Source organism: Phoenix dactylifera, chromosome 4 (assembly GCF_051530095.1).
Source record: "Phoenix dactylifera cultivar Ajwa chromosome 4, Ajwa_hap1_PhDact_Kaust_v1.1, whole genome shotgun sequence".
In the NCBI taxonomy this organism is placed as follows: domain Eukaryota; kingdom Viridiplantae; phylum Streptophyta; class Magnoliopsida; order Arecales; family Arecaceae; genus Phoenix; species Phoenix dactylifera.
The window spans coordinates 35477430-35491781 of NC_143193.1; the positions used below are offsets into that span (position 1 = coordinate 35477430).

The following is a 14352-nucleotide window of genomic DNA, read 5'->3' on the forward strand; positions in this document are numbered from 1 at the left end:
GCACCGCCAGTCTCCGGACTCAGTTTATTTTCGGGAGGAAAAAATTATCCGAAGAGGAAAAGCCAAAAGCCAAAAAATTAAAAATAAATATTATCAAAAAATAAAAAAGCGGGCAAAAAATAAAAAGGGTGCAACACGAGGACTTCCCAGGGGGTCACCCATCCTAGTACTTCTCTCGCCCAAGCACGCCTAACTGCGGAGTTATGATGGGATCCGGTGCATTAGTGCTGGTATGATCGCACCCATGACATGCCCTTCGAAACTCCCTTTTATGACAACGCAGCAGACCGCGACGGCCCGAGACATTCGCGCTGCCGGGGCCGTTCTGGCGTAGGATTCAACGCGCTGTTCCGCTATGCGGCATGGCACCGCGAGTCTCCGGACTCAGTTTATTTTCGGGGGAAAAAAATTATCCGAAGAGGAAAAGCCAAAAGCCGAAAAATTAAAAATAAATATTATCAAAAAATAAAAAAGCGGGCAAAAAATAAAAGGGGTGCAACACGAGGACTTCCCAGGGGGTCACCCATCCTAGTACTACTCTCGCCCAAGCACGCTTAACTGCGGAGTTCTGATGGGATCCGGTGCATTAGTGCTGGTATGATCGCACCCATGACATGCCCATCGAAACTCCCTTTTATGACAAAGCAGCAGACCTCGACGGCCCGAGACATTCGCGCCGCCGGGGCCGTTCTGGCGTAGGCTTCAACGCGCTATTCCCGCTATGCGGCATGGCACCGCCAGTCTCCGGACTCAGTTTATTTTCGGGGAAAAAAAATTATCCGAAGAGGAAAAGCCAAAAGCCGAAAAATTAAAAATAAATATTATCAAAAAATAAAAAAGCGGGCAAAAAATAAAAGGGGTGCAACACGAGGACTTCCCAGGGGGTCACCCATCCTAGTACTACTCTCGCCCAAGCACGCTTAACTGCGGAGTTCTGATGGGATCCGGTGCATTAGTGCTGGTATGAACGCACCCATGACATGCCCATCGAAACACCCTTTTATGACAAAGCAGCAGACCTCGACGGCCCGAGACATTCGCGCTGCCGGGGCCGTTCTGGCGTAGGATTCAATGCGCTGTTCCGCTATGCGGCATGGCACCGCGAGTCTCCGGACTCAGTTTATTTTCGAGGGAAAAAAATTATCCGAAGAGGAAAAGCCAAAAGCCAAAAAATTAAAAATAAATGTTATCAAAAAAGAAAAAAGCGGGCAAAAAATAAAAGGGGTGCAACACGAGGACTTCCCAGGGGGTCACCCATCCTAGTACTACTCTCGCCCAAGCACGCTTAACTGCGGAGTTCTGATGGGATCCGGTGCATTAGTGCTGGTATGATCGCACCAATGATATGCCCTTCGAAACTCCCTTTTATGACAAAGCAACAGACCTCGACGGCCTGAGACATTCGCGCTGCCGGAGCCGTTCTGGCGTAGGATTCAACGCGCTAGTCCCGCTATGCGGCATGGCACCGCCAGTCTCCGGACCCAGTTTATTGTCGGGGGAAAAAAATTATCCGAAGAGAAAAAGCCAAAAGCCAAAAAATTAAAAATAAATATTATCCAAAAATAAAAAAACGGGCAAAAAATAAAAAGGGTGCAACATGAGGACTTCCCAGGGGGTCACCCATCCTAGTACTACTCTCGCCCAAGCACGCTTAACTGCGGAGTTCTGATAGGATCCGGTGCATTAGTGCTGGTTTGATCGCACCCAAGACATGCCCTTCGAAACTCCCTTTTATGACAAAGTAGCAGACCTCGACGGCCCGAGACATTCACGCTGCCGGGGCCGTTCTGGCGTAGGATTCAACACGCTGTTCCGCTATGCGGCATGGCACCGCCAGTCTCCGGACTCAGTTTATTTTCGGGGGAAAAAAATTATCCGAAGAGGAAAAGCCAAAAGCCGAAAATAAAAAATAAATGTTATCAAAAAATAAAAAAGCGGGCAAAAAATAAAAGGGGTGCAACACGAGGACTTCCCAGGGGGTCACCCATCCTAGTACTACTCTCGCCCAAGCACGCTTAACTGCGGAGTTCTGATGGGATCCGGTGCATTAGTGCTGGTATGATCGCACCCATGACATGCCCTTCGAAACTCCCTTTTATGACAAAGCAGCAGACCTCGACGGCCCGAGACATTCGCGCTGCCGGGGCCGTTCTGGCGTAGGATTCAACGCGCTGTTCCGCTATGCGGCATGGCACCGCCAGTCTCCGGACTCAGTTTATTTTCGGGGGAAAAAAATTATCCGAAGAGGAAAAGCCAAAAGCCGAAAAATAAAAAATAAATGTTATCAAAAAATAAAAAAGCGGGCAAAAAATAAAAGGGGTGCAACACGAGGACTTCCCAGGGGGTCACCCATCCTAGCACTACTCTCGCCCAAGCACGCTTAACTGCGGAGTTCTGATGGGATCCGGTGCATTAGTGCTGGTATGATCGCACCCATGACATGCCCTTCGAAACTCCCTTTTATGACAAAGCAGCAGACCTCGACGGCCCGAGACATTCGCGCTGCCGGGGCCGTTCTGGCGTAGGATTCAACGCGCTGTTCCGCTATGCGGCATGGCACCGCCAGTCTCCGGACTCAGTTTATTTTCGGGGGGAAAAAATTATCCGAAGAGGAAAAGCCAAAAGCCAAAAAATTAAAAATAAATATTATCAAAAAATAAAAAAGCGGGCAAAAAATAAAAAGGGTGCAACACGAGGACTTCCCAGGGGGTCACCCATCCTAGTACTTCTCTCGCCCAAGCACGCCTAACTGCGGAGTTATGATGGGATCCGGTGCATTAGTGCTGGTATGATCGCACCCATGACATGCCCTTCGAAACTCCCTTTTATGACAACGCAGCAGACCGCGACGGCCCGAGACATTCGCGCTGCCGGGGCCGTTCTGGCGTAGGATTCAACGCGCTGTTCCGCTATGCGGCATGGCACCGCGAGTCTCCGGACTCAGTTTATTTTCGGGGGAAAAAAATTATCCGAAGAGGAAAAGCCAAAAGCCGAAAAATTAAAAATAAATATTATCAAAAAATAAAAAAGCGGGCAAAAAATAAAAGGGGTGCAACACGAGGACTTCCCAGGGGGTCACCCATCCTAGTACTACTCTCGCCCAAGCACGCTTAACTGCGGAGTTCTGATGCGATCCGGTGCATTAGTGCTGGTATGATCGCACCCATGACATGCCCATCGAAACTCCCTTTTATGACAAAGCAGCAGACCTCGACGGCCCGAGACATTCGCGCCGCCGGGGCCGTTCTGGCGTAGGCTTCAACGCGCTATTCCCGCTATGCGGCATGGCACCGCCAGTCTCCGGACTCAGTTTATTTTCGGGGAAAAAAAATTATCCGAAGAGGAAAAGCCAAAAGCCGAAAAATTAAAAATAAATATTATCAAAAAATAAAAAAGCGGGCAAAAAATAAAAGGGGTGCAACACGAGGACTTCCCAGGGGGTCACCCATCCTAGTACTACTCTCGCCCAAGCACGCTTAACTGCGGAGTTCTGATGGGATCCGGTGCATTAGTGCTGGTATGAACGCACCCATGACATGCCCATCGAAACACCCTTTTATGACAAAGCAGCAGACCTCGACGGCCCGAGACATTCGCGCTGCCGGGGCCGTTCTGGCGTAGGATTCAATGCGCTGTTCCGCTATGCGGCATGGCACCGCGAGTCTCCGGACTCAGTTTATTTTCGAGGGAAAAAAATTATCCGAAGAGGAAAAGCCAAAAGCCAAAAAATTAAAAATAAATGTTATCAAAAAAGAAAAAAGCGGGCAAAAAATAAAAGGGGTGCAACACGAGGACTTCCCAGGGGGTCACCCATCCTAGTACTACTCTCGCCCAAGCACGCTTAACTGCGGAGTTCTGATGGGATCCGGTGCATTAGTGCTGGTATGATCGCACCAATGATATGCCCTTCGAAACTCCCTTTTATGACAAAGCAACAGACCTCGACGGCCTGAGACATTCGCGCTGCCGGAGCCGTTCTGGCGTAGGATTCAACGCGCTAGTCCCGCTATGCGGCATGGCACCGCCAGTCTCCGGACCCAGTTTATTGTCGGGGGAAAAAAATTATCCGAAGAGAAAAAGCCAAAAGCCAAAAAATTAAAAATAAATATTATCCAAAAATAAAAAAACGGGCAAAAAATAAAAAGGGTGCAACATGAGGACTTCCCAGGGGGTCACCCATCCTAGTACTACTCTCGCCCAAGCACGCTTAACTGCGGAGTTCTGATAGGATCCGGTGCATTAGTGCTGGTTTGATCGCACCCAAGACATGCCCTTCGAAACTCCCTTTTATGACAAAGTAGCAGACCTCGACGGCCCGAGACATTCACGCTGCCGGGGCCGTTCTGGCGTAGGATTCAACACGCTGTTCCGCTATGCGGCATGGCACCGCCAGTCTCCGGACTCAGTTTATTTTCGGGGGAAAAAAATTATCCGAAGAGGAAAAGCCAAAAGCCGAAAATAAAAAATAAATGTTATCAAAAAATAAAAAAGCGGGCAAAAAATAAAAGGGGTGCAACACGAGGACTTCCCAGGGGGTCACCCATCCTAGTACTACTCTCGCCCAAGCACGCTTAACTGCGGAGTTCTGATGGGATCCGGTGCATTAGTGCTGGTATGATCGCACCCATGACATGCCCTTCGAAACTCCCTTTTATGACAAAGCAGCAGACCTCGACGGCCCGAGACATTCGCGCTGCCGGGGCCGTTCTGGCGTAGGATTCAACGCGCTGTTCCGCTATGCGGCATGGCACCGCCAGTCTCCGGACTCAGTTTATTTTCGGGGGAAAAAAATTATCCGAAGAGGAAAAGCCAAAAGCCGAAAAATAAAAAATAAATGTTATCAAAAAATAAAAAAGCGGGCAAAAAATAAAAGGGGTGCAACACGAGGACTTCCCAGGGGGTCACCCATCCTAGCACTACTCTCGCCCAAGCACGCTTAACTGCGGAGTTCTGATGGGATCCGGTGCATTAGTGCTGGTATGATCGCACCCATGACATGCCCTTCGAAACTCCCTTTTATGACAAAGCAGCAGACCTCGACGGCCCGAGACATTCGCGCTGCCGGGGCCGTTCTGGCGTAGGATTCAACGCGCTGTTCCGCTATGCGGCATGGCACCGCCAGTCTCCGGACTCAGTTTATTTTCGGGGGGAAAAAATTATCCGAAGAGGAAAAGCCAAAAGCCAAAAAATTAAAAATAAATATTATCAAAAAATAAAAAAGCGGGCAAAAAATAAAAAGGGTGCAACACGAGGACTTCCCAGGGGGTCACCCATCCTAGTACTTCTCTCGCCCAAGCACGCCTAACTGCGGAGTTATGATGGGATCCGGTGCATTAGTGCTGGTATGATCGCACCCATGACATGCCCTTCGAAACTCCCTTTTATGACAAAGCAGCAGACCGCGACGGCCCGAGACATTCGCGCTGCCGGGGCCGTTCTGGCGTAGGATTCAACGCGCTGTTCCGCTATGCGGCATGGCACCGCGAGTCTCCGGACTCAGTTTATTTTCGGAGGAAAAAAATTATCCGAAGAGGAAAAGCCAAAAGCCGAAAAATTAAAAATAAATATTATCAAAAAATAAAAAAGCGGGCAAAAAATAAAAGGGGTGCAACACGAGGACTTCCCAGGGGGTCACCCATCCTAGTACTACTCTCGCCCAAGCACGCTTAACTGCGGAGTTCTGATGGGATCCGGTGCATTAGTGCTGGTATGATCGCACCCATGACATGCCCATCGAAACTCCCTTTTATGACAAAGCAGCAGACCTCGACGGCCCGAGACATTCGCGCCGCCGGGGCCGTTCTGGCGTAGGATTCAACGCGCTATTCCCGCTATGCGGCATGGCACCGCCAGTCTCCGGACTCAGTTTATTTTCGGGGGAAAAAAATTATCCGAAGAGGAAAAGCCAAAAGCCGAAAAATTAAAAATAAATATTATCAAAAAATAAAAAAGTGGAGAAAAAAATAAAAAGGGTGCAACACGAGGACTTCCCAGGGGGTCACCCATCCTAGTACTACTCTCGCCCAAGCACGCTTAACTGCGGAGTTCTGATGGGATCCGGTGCATTAGTGCTGGTATGATCGCACCCATGACATGCCCTTCGAAACTCCCTTTTATGACAAAGCAGCAGACCTCGACGGCCCGAGACATTCGCGCTGCCGGGGCCGTTCTGGCGTAGGATTCAACGCGCTGTTCCGCTATGCGGCATGGCACCGCCAGTCTCCGGACTCAGTTTATTTTCGGGGGGAAAAAATTATCCGAAGAGGAAAAGCCAAAAGCCAAAAAATTAAAAATAAATATTATCAAAAAATAAAAAAGCGGGCAAAAAATAAAAAGGGTGCAACACGAGGACTTCCCAGGGGGTCACCCATCCTAGTACTTCTCTCGCCCAAGCACGCCTAACTGCGGAGTTATGATGGGATCCGGTGCATTAGTGCTGGTATGATCGCACCCATGACATGCCCTTCGAAACTCCCTTTTATGACAAAGCAGCAGACCGCGACGGCCCGAGACATTCGCGCTGCCGGGGCCGTTCTGGCGTAGGATTCAACGCGCTGTTCCGCTATGCGGCATGGCACCGCGAGTCTCCGGACTCAGTTTATTTTCGGGGGAAAAAAATTATCCGAAGAGGAAAAGCCAAAAGCCGAAAAATTAAAAATAAATATTATCAAAAAATAAAAAAGCGGGCAAAAAATAAAAGGGGTGCAACACGAGGACTTCCCAGGGGGTCACCCATCCTAGTACTACTCTCGCCCAAGAACGCTTAACTGCGGAGTTCTGATGGGATCCGGTGCATTAGTGCTGGTATGATCGCACCCATGACATGCCCATCGAAACTCCCTTTTATGACAAAGCAGCAGACCTCGACGGCCCGAGACATTCGCGCCGCCGGGGCCGTTCTGGCGTAGGATTCAACGCGCTCTTCCCGCTATGCGGCATGGCACCGCCAGTCTCCGGACTCAGTTTATTTTCGGGGGAAAAAAATTATCCGAAGAGGAAAAGCCAAAAGCCGAAAAATAAAAAATAAATGTTATCAAAAAATAAAAAAGCGGGCAAAAAATAAAAGGGGTGCAACACGAGGACTTCCCAGGGGGTCACCCATCCTAGTACTACTCTCGCCCAAGCACGCTTAACTGCGGAGTTCTGATGGGATCCGGTGCATTAGTGCTGGTATGATCGCACCCATGACATGCCCTTCGAAACTCCCTTTTATGACAAAGCAGCAGACCTCGACGGCCCGAGACATTCGCGCTGCCGGGGCCGTTCTGGCGTAGGATTCAACGCGCTGTTCCGCTATGCGGCATGGCACCGCCAGTCTCCGGACTCAGTTTATTTTCGGGGGAAAAAAATTATCCGAAGAGGAAAAGCCAAAAGCCGAAAAATAAAAAATAAATGTTATCAAAAAATAAAAAAGCGGGCAAAAAATAAAAGGGGTGCAACCCGAGGACTTCCCAGGGGGCCACCCATCCTAGTACTACTCTCGCCCAAGCACGCTTAACTGCGGAGTTCTGATGGGATCCGGTGCATTAGTGCTGGTATGATCGCACCCATGACATGCCCTTCGAAACTCCCTTTTATGACAAAGCAGCAGACCTCGACGGCCCGAGACATTCGCGCTGCCGGGGCCGTTCTGGCGTAGGATTCAACGCGCTGTTCCGCTATGCGGCATGGCACCGCCAGTCTCCGGACTCAGTTTATTTTCGGGAGGAAAAAATTATCCGAAGAGGAAAAGCCAAAAGCCAAAAAATTAAAAATAAATATTATCAAAAAATAAAAAAGCGGGCAAAAAATAAAAAGGGTGCAACACGAGGACTTCCCAGGGGGTCACCCATCCTAGTACTTCTCTCGCCCAAGCACGCCTAACTGCGGAGTTATGATGGGATCCGGTGCATTAGTGCTGGTATGATCGCACCCATGACATGCCCTTCGAAACTCCCTTTTATGACAAAGCAGCAGACCGCGACGGCCCGAGACATTCGCGCTGCCGGGGCCGTTCTGGCGTAGGATTCAACGCGCTGTTCCGCTATGCGGCATGGCACCGCGAGTCTCCGGACTCAGTTTATTTTCGGGGGAAAAAAATTATCCGAAGAGGAAAAGCCAAAAGCCGAAAAATTAAAAATAAATATTATCAAAAAATAAAAAAGCGGGCAAAAAATAAAAGGGGTGCAACACGAGGACTTCCCAGGGGGTCACCCATCCTAGTACTACTCTCGCCCAAGCACGCTTAACTGCGGAGTTCTGATGGGATCCGGTGCATTAGTGCTGGTATGATCGCACCCATGACATGCCCATCGAAACTCCCTTTTATGACAAAGCAGCAGACCTCGACGGCCCGAGACATTCGCGCCGCCGGGGCCGTTCTGGCGTAGGCTTCAACGCGCTATTCCCGCTATGCGGCATGGCACCGCCAGTCTCCGGACTCAGTTTATTTTCGGGGGAAAAAAATTATCCGAAGAGGAAAAGCCAAAAGCCGAAAAATTAAAAATAAATATTATCAAAAAATAAAAAAGCGGGCAAAAAATAAAAGGGGTGCAACACGAGGACTTCCCAGGGGGTCACCCATCCTAGTACTACTCTCGCCCAAGCACGCTTAACTGCGGAGTTCTGATGGGATCCGGTGCATTAGTGCTGGTATGAACGCACCCATGACATGCCCATCGAAACACCCTTTTATGACAAAGCAGCAGACCTCGACGGCCCGAGACATTCGCGCTGCCGGGGCCGTTCTGGCGTAGGATTCAATGCGCTGTTCCGCTATGCGGCATGGCACCGCGAGTCTCCGGACTCAGTTTATTTTCGAGGGAAAAAAATTATCCGAAGAGGAAAAGCCAAAAGCCAAAAAATTAAAAATAAATGTTATCAAAAAAGAAAAAAGCGGGCAAAAAATAAAAGGGGTGCAACACGAGGACTTCCCAGGGGGTCACCCATCCTAGTACTACTCTCGCCCAAGCACGCTTAACTGCGGAGTTCTGATGGGATCCGGTGCATTAGTGCTGGTATGATCGCACCAATGATATGCCCTTCGAAACTCCCTTTTATGACAAAGCAACAGACCTCGACGGCCTGAGACATTCGCGCTGCCGGGGCCGTTCTGGCGTAGGATTCAACGCGCTGGTCCCGCTATGCGGCATGGCACCGCCAGTCTCCGGACCCAGTTTATTGTCGGGGGAAAAAAATTATCCGAAGAGAAAAAGCCAAAAGCCAAAAAATTAAAAATAAATATTATCAAAAAATAAAAAAGCGGGCAAAAAATAAAAAGGGTGCAACATGAGGACTTCCCAGGGGGTCACCCATCCTAGTACTACTCTCGCCCAAGCACGCTTAACTGCGGAGTTCTGATAGGATCCGGTGCATTAGTGCTGGTTTGATCGCACCCAAGACATGCCCTTCGAAACTCCCTTTTATGACAAAGTAGCAGACCTCGACGGCCCGAGACATTCACGCTGCCGGGGCCGTTCTGGCGTAGGATTCAACACGCTGTTCCGCTATGCGGCATGGCACCGCCAGTCTCCGGACTCAGTTTATTTTCGGGGGAAAAAAATTATCCGAAGAGGAAAAGCCAAAAGCCGAAAATAAAAAATAAATGTTATCAAAAAGTAAAAAAGCGGGCAAAAAATAAAAGGGGTGCAACACGAGGACTTCCCAGGGGGTCACCCATCCTAGTACTACTCTCGCCCAAGCACGCTTAACTGCGGAGTTCTGATGGGATCCGGTGCATTAGTGCTGGTATGATCGCACCCATGACATGCCCTTCGAAACTCCCTTTTATGACAAAGCAGCAGACCTCGACGGCCCGAGACATTCGCGCTGCCGGGGCCGTTCTGGCGTAGGATTCAACGCGTTGTTCCGCTATGCGGCATGGCACCGCCAGTCTCCGGACTCAGTTTATTTTCGGGGGAAAAAAATTATCCGAAGAGGAAAAGCCAAAAGCCGAAAAATAAAAAATAAATGTTATCAAAAAATAAAAAAGCGGGCAAAAAATAAAAGGGGTGCAACACGAGGACTTCCCAGGGGGTCACCCATCCTAGCACTACTCTCGCCCAAGCACGCTTAACTGCGGAGTTCTGATGGGATCCGGTGCATTAGTGCTGGTATGATCGCACCCATGACATGCCCTTCGAAACTCCCTTTTATGACAAAGCAGCAGACCTCGACGGCCCGAGACATTCGCGCTGCCGGGGCCGTTCTGGCGTAGGATTCAACGCGCTGTTCCGCTATGCGGCATGGCACCGCCAGTCTCCGGACTCAGTTTATTTTCGGGGGAAAAAAATTATCCGAAGAGGAAAAGCCAAAAGCCGAAAAATAAAAAATAAATGTTATCAAAAAATAAAAAAGCGGGCAAAAAATAAAAGGGGTGCAACACGAGGACTTCCCAGGGGGTCACCCATCCTAGTACTACTCTCGCCCAAGCACGCTTAACTGCGGAGTTCTGATGGGATCCGGTGCATTAGTGCTGGTATGATCGCACCCATGACATGCCCTTCGAAACTCCCTTTTATGACAAAGCAGCAGACCTCGACGGCCCGAGACATTCGCGCTGCCGGGGCCGTTCTGGCGTAGGATTCAACGCGCTGTTCCGCTATGCGGCATGGCACCGCCAGTCTCCGGACTCAGTTTATTTTCGGGGGAAAAAAATTATCCGAAGAGGAAAAGCCAAAAGCCGAAAAATAAAAAATAAATGTTATCAAAAAATAAAAAAGCGGGCAAAAAATAAAAGGGGTGCAACCCGAGGACTTCCCAGGGGGCCACCCATCCTAGTACTACTCTCGCCCAAGCACGCTTAACTGCGGAGTTCTGATGGGATCCGGTGCATTAGTGCTGGTATGATCGCACCCATGACATGCCCTTCGAAACTCCCTTTTATGACAAAGCAGCAGACCTCGACGGCCCGAGACATTCGCGCTGCCGGGGCCGTTCTGGCGTAGGATTCAACGCGCTGTTCCGCTATGCGGCATGGCACCGCCAGTCTCCGGACTCAGTTTATTTTCGGGAGGAAAAAATTATCCGAAGAGGAAAAGCCAAAAGCCAAAAAATTAAAAATAAATATTATCAAAAAATAAAAAAGCGGGCAAAAAATAAAAAGGGTGCAACACGAGGACTTCCCAGGGGGTCACCCATCCTAGTACTTCTCTCGCCCAAGCACGCCTAACTGCGGAGTTATGATGGGATCCGGTGCATTAGTGCTGGTATGATCGCACCCATGACATGCCCTTCGAAACTCCCTTTTATGACAAAGCAGCAGACCGCGACGGCCCGAGACATTCGCGCTGCCGGGGCCGTTCTGGCGTAGGATTCAACGCGCTGTTCCGCTATGCGGCATGGCACCGCGAGTCTCCGGACTCAGTTTATTTTCGGGGGAAAAAAATTATCCGAAGAGGAAAAGCCAAAAGCCGAAAAATTAAAAATAAATATTATCAAAAAATAAAAAAGCGGGCAAAAAATAAAAGGGGTGCAACACGAGGACTTCCCAGGGGGTCACCCATCCTAGTACTACTCTCGCCCAAGCACGCTTAACTGCGGAGTTCTGATGGGATCCGGTGCATTAGTGCTGGTATGATCGCACCCATGACATGCCCATCGAAACTCCCTTTTATGACAAAGCAGCAGACCTCGACGGCCCGAGACATTCGCGCCGCCGGGGCCGTTCTGGCGTAGGCTTCAACGCGCTATTCCCGCTATGCGGCATGGCACCGCCAGTCTCCGGACTCAGTTTATTTTCGGGGGAAAAAAATTATCCGAAGAGGAAAAGCCAAAAGCCGAAAAATTAAAAATAAATATTATCAAAAAATAAAAAAGCGGGCAAAAAATAAAAGGGGTGCAACACGAGGACTTCCCAGGGGGTCACCCATCCTAGTACTACTCTCGCCCAAGCACGCTTAACTGCGGAGTTCTGATGGGATCCGGTGCATTAGTGCTGGTATGAACGCACCCATGACATGCCCATCGAAACACCCTTTTATGACAAAGCAGCAGACCTCGACGGCCCGAGACATTCGCGCTGCCGGGGCCGTTCTGGCGTAGGATTCAATGCGCTGTTCCGCTATGCGGCATGGCACCGCGAGTCTCCGGACTCAGTTTATTTTCGAGGGAAAAAAATTATCCGAAGAGGAAAAGCCAAAAGCCAAAAAATTAAAAATAAATGTTATCAAAAAAGAAAAAAGCGGGCAAAAAATAAAAGGGGTGCAACACGAGGACTTCCCAGGGGGTCACCCATCCTAGTACTACTCTCGCCCAAGCACGCTTAACTGCGGAGTTCTGATGGGATCCGGTGCATTAGTGCTGGTATGATCGCACCAATGATATGCCCTTCGAAACTCCCTTTTATGACAAAGCAACAGACCTCGACGGCCTGAGACATTCGCGCTGCCGGGGCCGTTCTGGCGTAGGATTCAACGCGCTGGTCCCGCTATGCGGCATGGCACCGCCAGTCTCCGGACCCAGTTTATTGTCGGGGGAAAAAAATTATCCGAAGAGAAAAAGCCAAAAGCCAAAAAATTAAAAATAAATATTATCAAAAAATAAAAAAGCGGGCAAAAAATAAAAAGGGTGCAACATGAGGACTTCCCAGGGGGTCACCCATCCTAGTACTACTCTCGCCCAAGCACGCTTAACTGCGGAGTTCTGATAGGATCCGGTGCATTAGTGCTGGTTTGATCGCACCCAAGACATGCCCTTCGAAACTCCCTTTTATGACAAAGTAGCAGACCTCGACGGCCCGAGACATTCACGCTGCCGGGGCCGTTCTGGCGTAGGATTCAACACGCTGTTCCGCTATGCGGCATGGCACCGCCAGTCTCCGGACTCAGTTTATTTTCGGGGGAAAAAAATTATCCGAAGAGGAAAAGCCAAAAGCCGAAAATAAAAAATAAATGTTATCAAAAAGTAAAAAAGCGGGCAAAAAATAAAAGGGGTGCAACACGAGGACTTCCCAGGGGGTCACCCATCCTAGTACTACTCTCGCCCAAGCACGCTTAACTGCGGAGTTCTGATGGGTTCCGGTGCATTAGTGCTGGTATGATCGCACCCATGACATGCCCTTCGAAACTCCCTTTTATGACAAAGCAGCAGACCTCGACGGCCCGAGACATTCGCGCTGCCGGGGCCGTTCTGGCGTAGGATTCAACGCGTTGTTCCGCTATGCGGCATGGCACCGCCAGTCTCCGGACTCAGTTTATTTTCGGGGGAAAAAAATTATCCGAAGAGGAAAAGCCAAAAGCCGAAAAATAAAAAATAAATGTTATCAAAAAATAAAAAAGCGGGCAAAAAATAAAAGGGGTGCAACACGAGGACTTCCCAGGGGGTCACCCATCCTAGCACTACTCTCGCCCAAGCACGCTTAACTGCGGAGTTCTGATGGGATCCGGTGCATTAGTGCTGGTATGATCGCACCCATGACATGCCCTTCGAAACTCCCTTTTATGACAAAGCAGCAGACCTCGACGGCCCGAGACATTCGCGCTGCCGGGGCCGTTCTGGCGTAGGATTCAACGCGCTGTTCCGCTATGCGGCATGGCACCGCCAGTCTCCGGACTCAGTTTATTTTCGGGGGGAAAAAATTATCCGAAGAGGAAAAGCCAAAAGCCAAAAAATTAAAAATAAATATTATCAAAAAATAAAAAAGCGGGCAAAAAATAAAAAGGGTGCAACACGAGGACTTCCCAGGGGGTCACCCATCCTAGTACTTCTCTCGCCCAAGCACGCCTAACTGCGGAGTTATGATGGGATCCGGTGCATTAGTGCTGGTATGATCGCACCCATGACATGCCCTTCGAAACTCCCTTTTATGACAAAGCAGCAGACCGCGACGGCCCGAGACATTCGCGCTGCCGGGGCCGTTCTGGCGTAGGATTCAACGCGCTGTTCCGCTATGCGGCATGGCACCGCGAGTCTCCGGACTCAGTTTATTTTCGGAGGAAAAAAATTATCCGAAGAGGAAAAGCCAAAAGCCGAAAAATTAAAAATAAATATTATCAAAAAATAAAAAAGCGGGCAAAAAATAAAAGGGGTGCAACACGAAGACTTCCCAGGGGGTCACCCATCCTAGTACTACTCTCGCCCAAGCACGCTTAACTGCGGAGTTCTGATGGGATCCGGTGCATTAGTGCTGGTATGATCGCACCCATGACATGCCCATCGAAACTCCCTTTTATGACAAAGCAGCAGACCTCGACGGCCCGAGACATTCGCGCCGCCGGGGCCGTTCTGGCGTAGGATTCAACGCGCTATTCCCGCTATGCGGCATGGCACCGCCAGTCTCCGGACTCAGTTTATTTTCGGGGGAAAAAAATTATCCGAAGAGGAAAAGCCAAAAGCCGAAAAATTAAAAATAAATATTATCAAAAAATAAAAAAG

At 49.6% G+C, this 14352-nt stretch overlaps 32 non-coding genes and 7 pseudogenes across 32 annotated transcripts; all 39 read right to left on the minus strand.

Annotated features, from left to right (window-relative positions):
• Positions 1-125: 125 nt before the first annotated feature.
• On the minus strand, positions 126-244 carry LOC149757971 (5S ribosomal RNA; annotated as a pseudogene).
• A 246-nt stretch (positions 245-490) lies between these two features.
• Positions 491-609, minus strand: LOC149757972 (5S ribosomal RNA). The gene has a single exon (XR_016406086.1). It is a non-coding gene; the product is annotated as a 5S ribosomal RNA (ribosomal RNA).
• A 247-nt stretch (positions 610-856) lies between these two features.
• LOC149757973 (5S ribosomal RNA) lies at positions 857-975 on the minus strand. Its single transcript, XR_016402736.1, has one exon. It is a non-coding gene; the product is annotated as a 5S ribosomal RNA (ribosomal RNA).
• A 246-nt stretch (positions 976-1221) lies between these two features.
• On the minus strand, positions 1222-1340 carry LOC149757974 (5S ribosomal RNA). Its single transcript, XR_016401817.1, has one exon. It is a non-coding gene; the product is annotated as a 5S ribosomal RNA (ribosomal RNA).
• A 247-nt stretch (positions 1341-1587) lies between these two features.
• Positions 1588-1706, minus strand: LOC149757975 (5S ribosomal RNA). Its single transcript, XR_016408768.1, has one exon. It is a non-coding gene; the product is annotated as a 5S ribosomal RNA (ribosomal RNA).
• A 245-nt stretch (positions 1707-1951) lies between these two features.
• LOC149757976 (5S ribosomal RNA) lies at positions 1952-2070 on the minus strand. The gene has a single exon (XR_016406098.1). It is a non-coding gene; the product is annotated as a 5S ribosomal RNA (ribosomal RNA).
• A 246-nt stretch (positions 2071-2316) lies between these two features.
• On the minus strand, positions 2317-2435 carry LOC149757977 (5S ribosomal RNA). The gene has a single exon (XR_016403368.1). It is a non-coding gene; the product is annotated as a 5S ribosomal RNA (ribosomal RNA).
• Positions 2436-2681: 246 nt separating this feature from the next.
• On the minus strand, positions 2682-2800 carry LOC149757978 (5S ribosomal RNA; annotated as a pseudogene).
• A 246-nt stretch (positions 2801-3046) lies between these two features.
• LOC149757979 (5S ribosomal RNA) lies at positions 3047-3165 on the minus strand. Its single transcript, XR_016403093.1, has one exon. It is a non-coding gene; the product is annotated as a 5S ribosomal RNA (ribosomal RNA).
• Positions 3166-3412: 247 nt separating this feature from the next.
• Positions 3413-3531, minus strand: LOC149757980 (5S ribosomal RNA). The gene has a single exon (XR_016402737.1). It is a non-coding gene; the product is annotated as a 5S ribosomal RNA (ribosomal RNA).
• Positions 3532-3777: 246 nt separating this feature from the next.
• Positions 3778-3896, minus strand: LOC149757981 (5S ribosomal RNA). Its single transcript, XR_016401818.1, has one exon. It is a non-coding gene; the product is annotated as a 5S ribosomal RNA (ribosomal RNA).
• A 247-nt stretch (positions 3897-4143) lies between these two features.
• Positions 4144-4262, minus strand: LOC149757982 (5S ribosomal RNA). The gene has a single exon (XR_016408769.1). It is a non-coding gene; the product is annotated as a 5S ribosomal RNA (ribosomal RNA).
• Positions 4263-4507: 245 nt separating this feature from the next.
• Positions 4508-4626, minus strand: LOC149757983 (5S ribosomal RNA). The gene has a single exon (XR_016406109.1). It is a non-coding gene; the product is annotated as a 5S ribosomal RNA (ribosomal RNA).
• Positions 4627-4872: 246 nt separating this feature from the next.
• On the minus strand, positions 4873-4991 carry LOC149757984 (5S ribosomal RNA). Its single transcript, XR_016403369.1, has one exon. It is a non-coding gene; the product is annotated as a 5S ribosomal RNA (ribosomal RNA).
• Positions 4992-5237: 246 nt separating this feature from the next.
• LOC149757985 (5S ribosomal RNA) lies at positions 5238-5356 on the minus strand (annotated as a pseudogene).
• Positions 5357-5602: 246 nt separating this feature from the next.
• LOC149757986 (5S ribosomal RNA) lies at positions 5603-5721 on the minus strand. The gene has a single exon (XR_016406121.1). It is a non-coding gene; the product is annotated as a 5S ribosomal RNA (ribosomal RNA).
• A 248-nt stretch (positions 5722-5969) lies between these two features.
• Positions 5970-6088, minus strand: LOC149757987 (5S ribosomal RNA). Its single transcript, XR_016411871.1, has one exon. It is a non-coding gene; the product is annotated as a 5S ribosomal RNA (ribosomal RNA).
• A 246-nt stretch (positions 6089-6334) lies between these two features.
• LOC149757988 (5S ribosomal RNA) lies at positions 6335-6453 on the minus strand (annotated as a pseudogene).
• Positions 6454-6699: 246 nt separating this feature from the next.
• Positions 6700-6818, minus strand: LOC149757989 (5S ribosomal RNA). The gene has a single exon (XR_016403244.1). It is a non-coding gene; the product is annotated as a 5S ribosomal RNA (ribosomal RNA).
• A 247-nt stretch (positions 6819-7065) lies between these two features.
• LOC149757990 (5S ribosomal RNA) lies at positions 7066-7184 on the minus strand. The gene has a single exon (XR_016406132.1). It is a non-coding gene; the product is annotated as a 5S ribosomal RNA (ribosomal RNA).
• Positions 7185-7430: 246 nt separating this feature from the next.
• LOC149757991 (5S ribosomal RNA) lies at positions 7431-7549 on the minus strand. Its single transcript, XR_016404408.1, has one exon. It is a non-coding gene; the product is annotated as a 5S ribosomal RNA (ribosomal RNA).
• A 246-nt stretch (positions 7550-7795) lies between these two features.
• Positions 7796-7914, minus strand: LOC149757992 (5S ribosomal RNA; annotated as a pseudogene).
• A 246-nt stretch (positions 7915-8160) lies between these two features.
• Positions 8161-8279, minus strand: LOC149757993 (5S ribosomal RNA). The gene has a single exon (XR_016406143.1). It is a non-coding gene; the product is annotated as a 5S ribosomal RNA (ribosomal RNA).
• A 247-nt stretch (positions 8280-8526) lies between these two features.
• Positions 8527-8645, minus strand: LOC149757994 (5S ribosomal RNA). Its single transcript, XR_016402738.1, has one exon. It is a non-coding gene; the product is annotated as a 5S ribosomal RNA (ribosomal RNA).
• A 246-nt stretch (positions 8646-8891) lies between these two features.
• Positions 8892-9010, minus strand: LOC149757995 (5S ribosomal RNA). The gene has a single exon (XR_016401819.1). It is a non-coding gene; the product is annotated as a 5S ribosomal RNA (ribosomal RNA).
• Positions 9011-9257: 247 nt separating this feature from the next.
• Positions 9258-9376, minus strand: LOC149757996 (5S ribosomal RNA). Its single transcript, XR_016408770.1, has one exon. It is a non-coding gene; the product is annotated as a 5S ribosomal RNA (ribosomal RNA).
• A 245-nt stretch (positions 9377-9621) lies between these two features.
• Positions 9622-9740, minus strand: LOC149757997 (5S ribosomal RNA). The gene has a single exon (XR_016406155.1). It is a non-coding gene; the product is annotated as a 5S ribosomal RNA (ribosomal RNA).
• Positions 9741-9986: 246 nt separating this feature from the next.
• Positions 9987-10105, minus strand: LOC149757998 (5S ribosomal RNA). The gene has a single exon (XR_016403370.1). It is a non-coding gene; the product is annotated as a 5S ribosomal RNA (ribosomal RNA).
• Positions 10106-10351: 246 nt separating this feature from the next.
• LOC149757999 (5S ribosomal RNA) lies at positions 10352-10470 on the minus strand. Its single transcript, XR_016406166.1, has one exon. It is a non-coding gene; the product is annotated as a 5S ribosomal RNA (ribosomal RNA).
• A 246-nt stretch (positions 10471-10716) lies between these two features.
• LOC149758000 (5S ribosomal RNA) lies at positions 10717-10835 on the minus strand. The gene has a single exon (XR_016404410.1). It is a non-coding gene; the product is annotated as a 5S ribosomal RNA (ribosomal RNA).
• Positions 10836-11081: 246 nt separating this feature from the next.
• LOC149758001 (5S ribosomal RNA) lies at positions 11082-11200 on the minus strand (annotated as a pseudogene).
• A 246-nt stretch (positions 11201-11446) lies between these two features.
• LOC149758002 (5S ribosomal RNA) lies at positions 11447-11565 on the minus strand. The gene has a single exon (XR_016406178.1). It is a non-coding gene; the product is annotated as a 5S ribosomal RNA (ribosomal RNA).
• A 247-nt stretch (positions 11566-11812) lies between these two features.
• Positions 11813-11931, minus strand: LOC149758003 (5S ribosomal RNA). Its single transcript, XR_016402739.1, has one exon. It is a non-coding gene; the product is annotated as a 5S ribosomal RNA (ribosomal RNA).
• Positions 11932-12177: 246 nt separating this feature from the next.
• On the minus strand, positions 12178-12296 carry LOC149758004 (5S ribosomal RNA). Its single transcript, XR_016401820.1, has one exon. It is a non-coding gene; the product is annotated as a 5S ribosomal RNA (ribosomal RNA).
• A 247-nt stretch (positions 12297-12543) lies between these two features.
• Positions 12544-12662, minus strand: LOC149758005 (5S ribosomal RNA). The gene has a single exon (XR_016408771.1). It is a non-coding gene; the product is annotated as a 5S ribosomal RNA (ribosomal RNA).
• A 245-nt stretch (positions 12663-12907) lies between these two features.
• Positions 12908-13026, minus strand: LOC149758006 (5S ribosomal RNA). The gene has a single exon (XR_016402098.1). It is a non-coding gene; the product is annotated as a 5S ribosomal RNA (ribosomal RNA).
• Positions 13027-13272: 246 nt separating this feature from the next.
• Positions 13273-13391, minus strand: LOC149758007 (5S ribosomal RNA). Its single transcript, XR_016403371.1, has one exon. It is a non-coding gene; the product is annotated as a 5S ribosomal RNA (ribosomal RNA).
• A 246-nt stretch (positions 13392-13637) lies between these two features.
• Positions 13638-13756, minus strand: LOC149758008 (5S ribosomal RNA; annotated as a pseudogene).
• A 246-nt stretch (positions 13757-14002) lies between these two features.
• LOC149758009 (5S ribosomal RNA) lies at positions 14003-14121 on the minus strand. Its single transcript, XR_016401224.1, has one exon. It is a non-coding gene; the product is annotated as a 5S ribosomal RNA (ribosomal RNA).
• Positions 14122-14352: the final 231 nt, after the last annotated feature.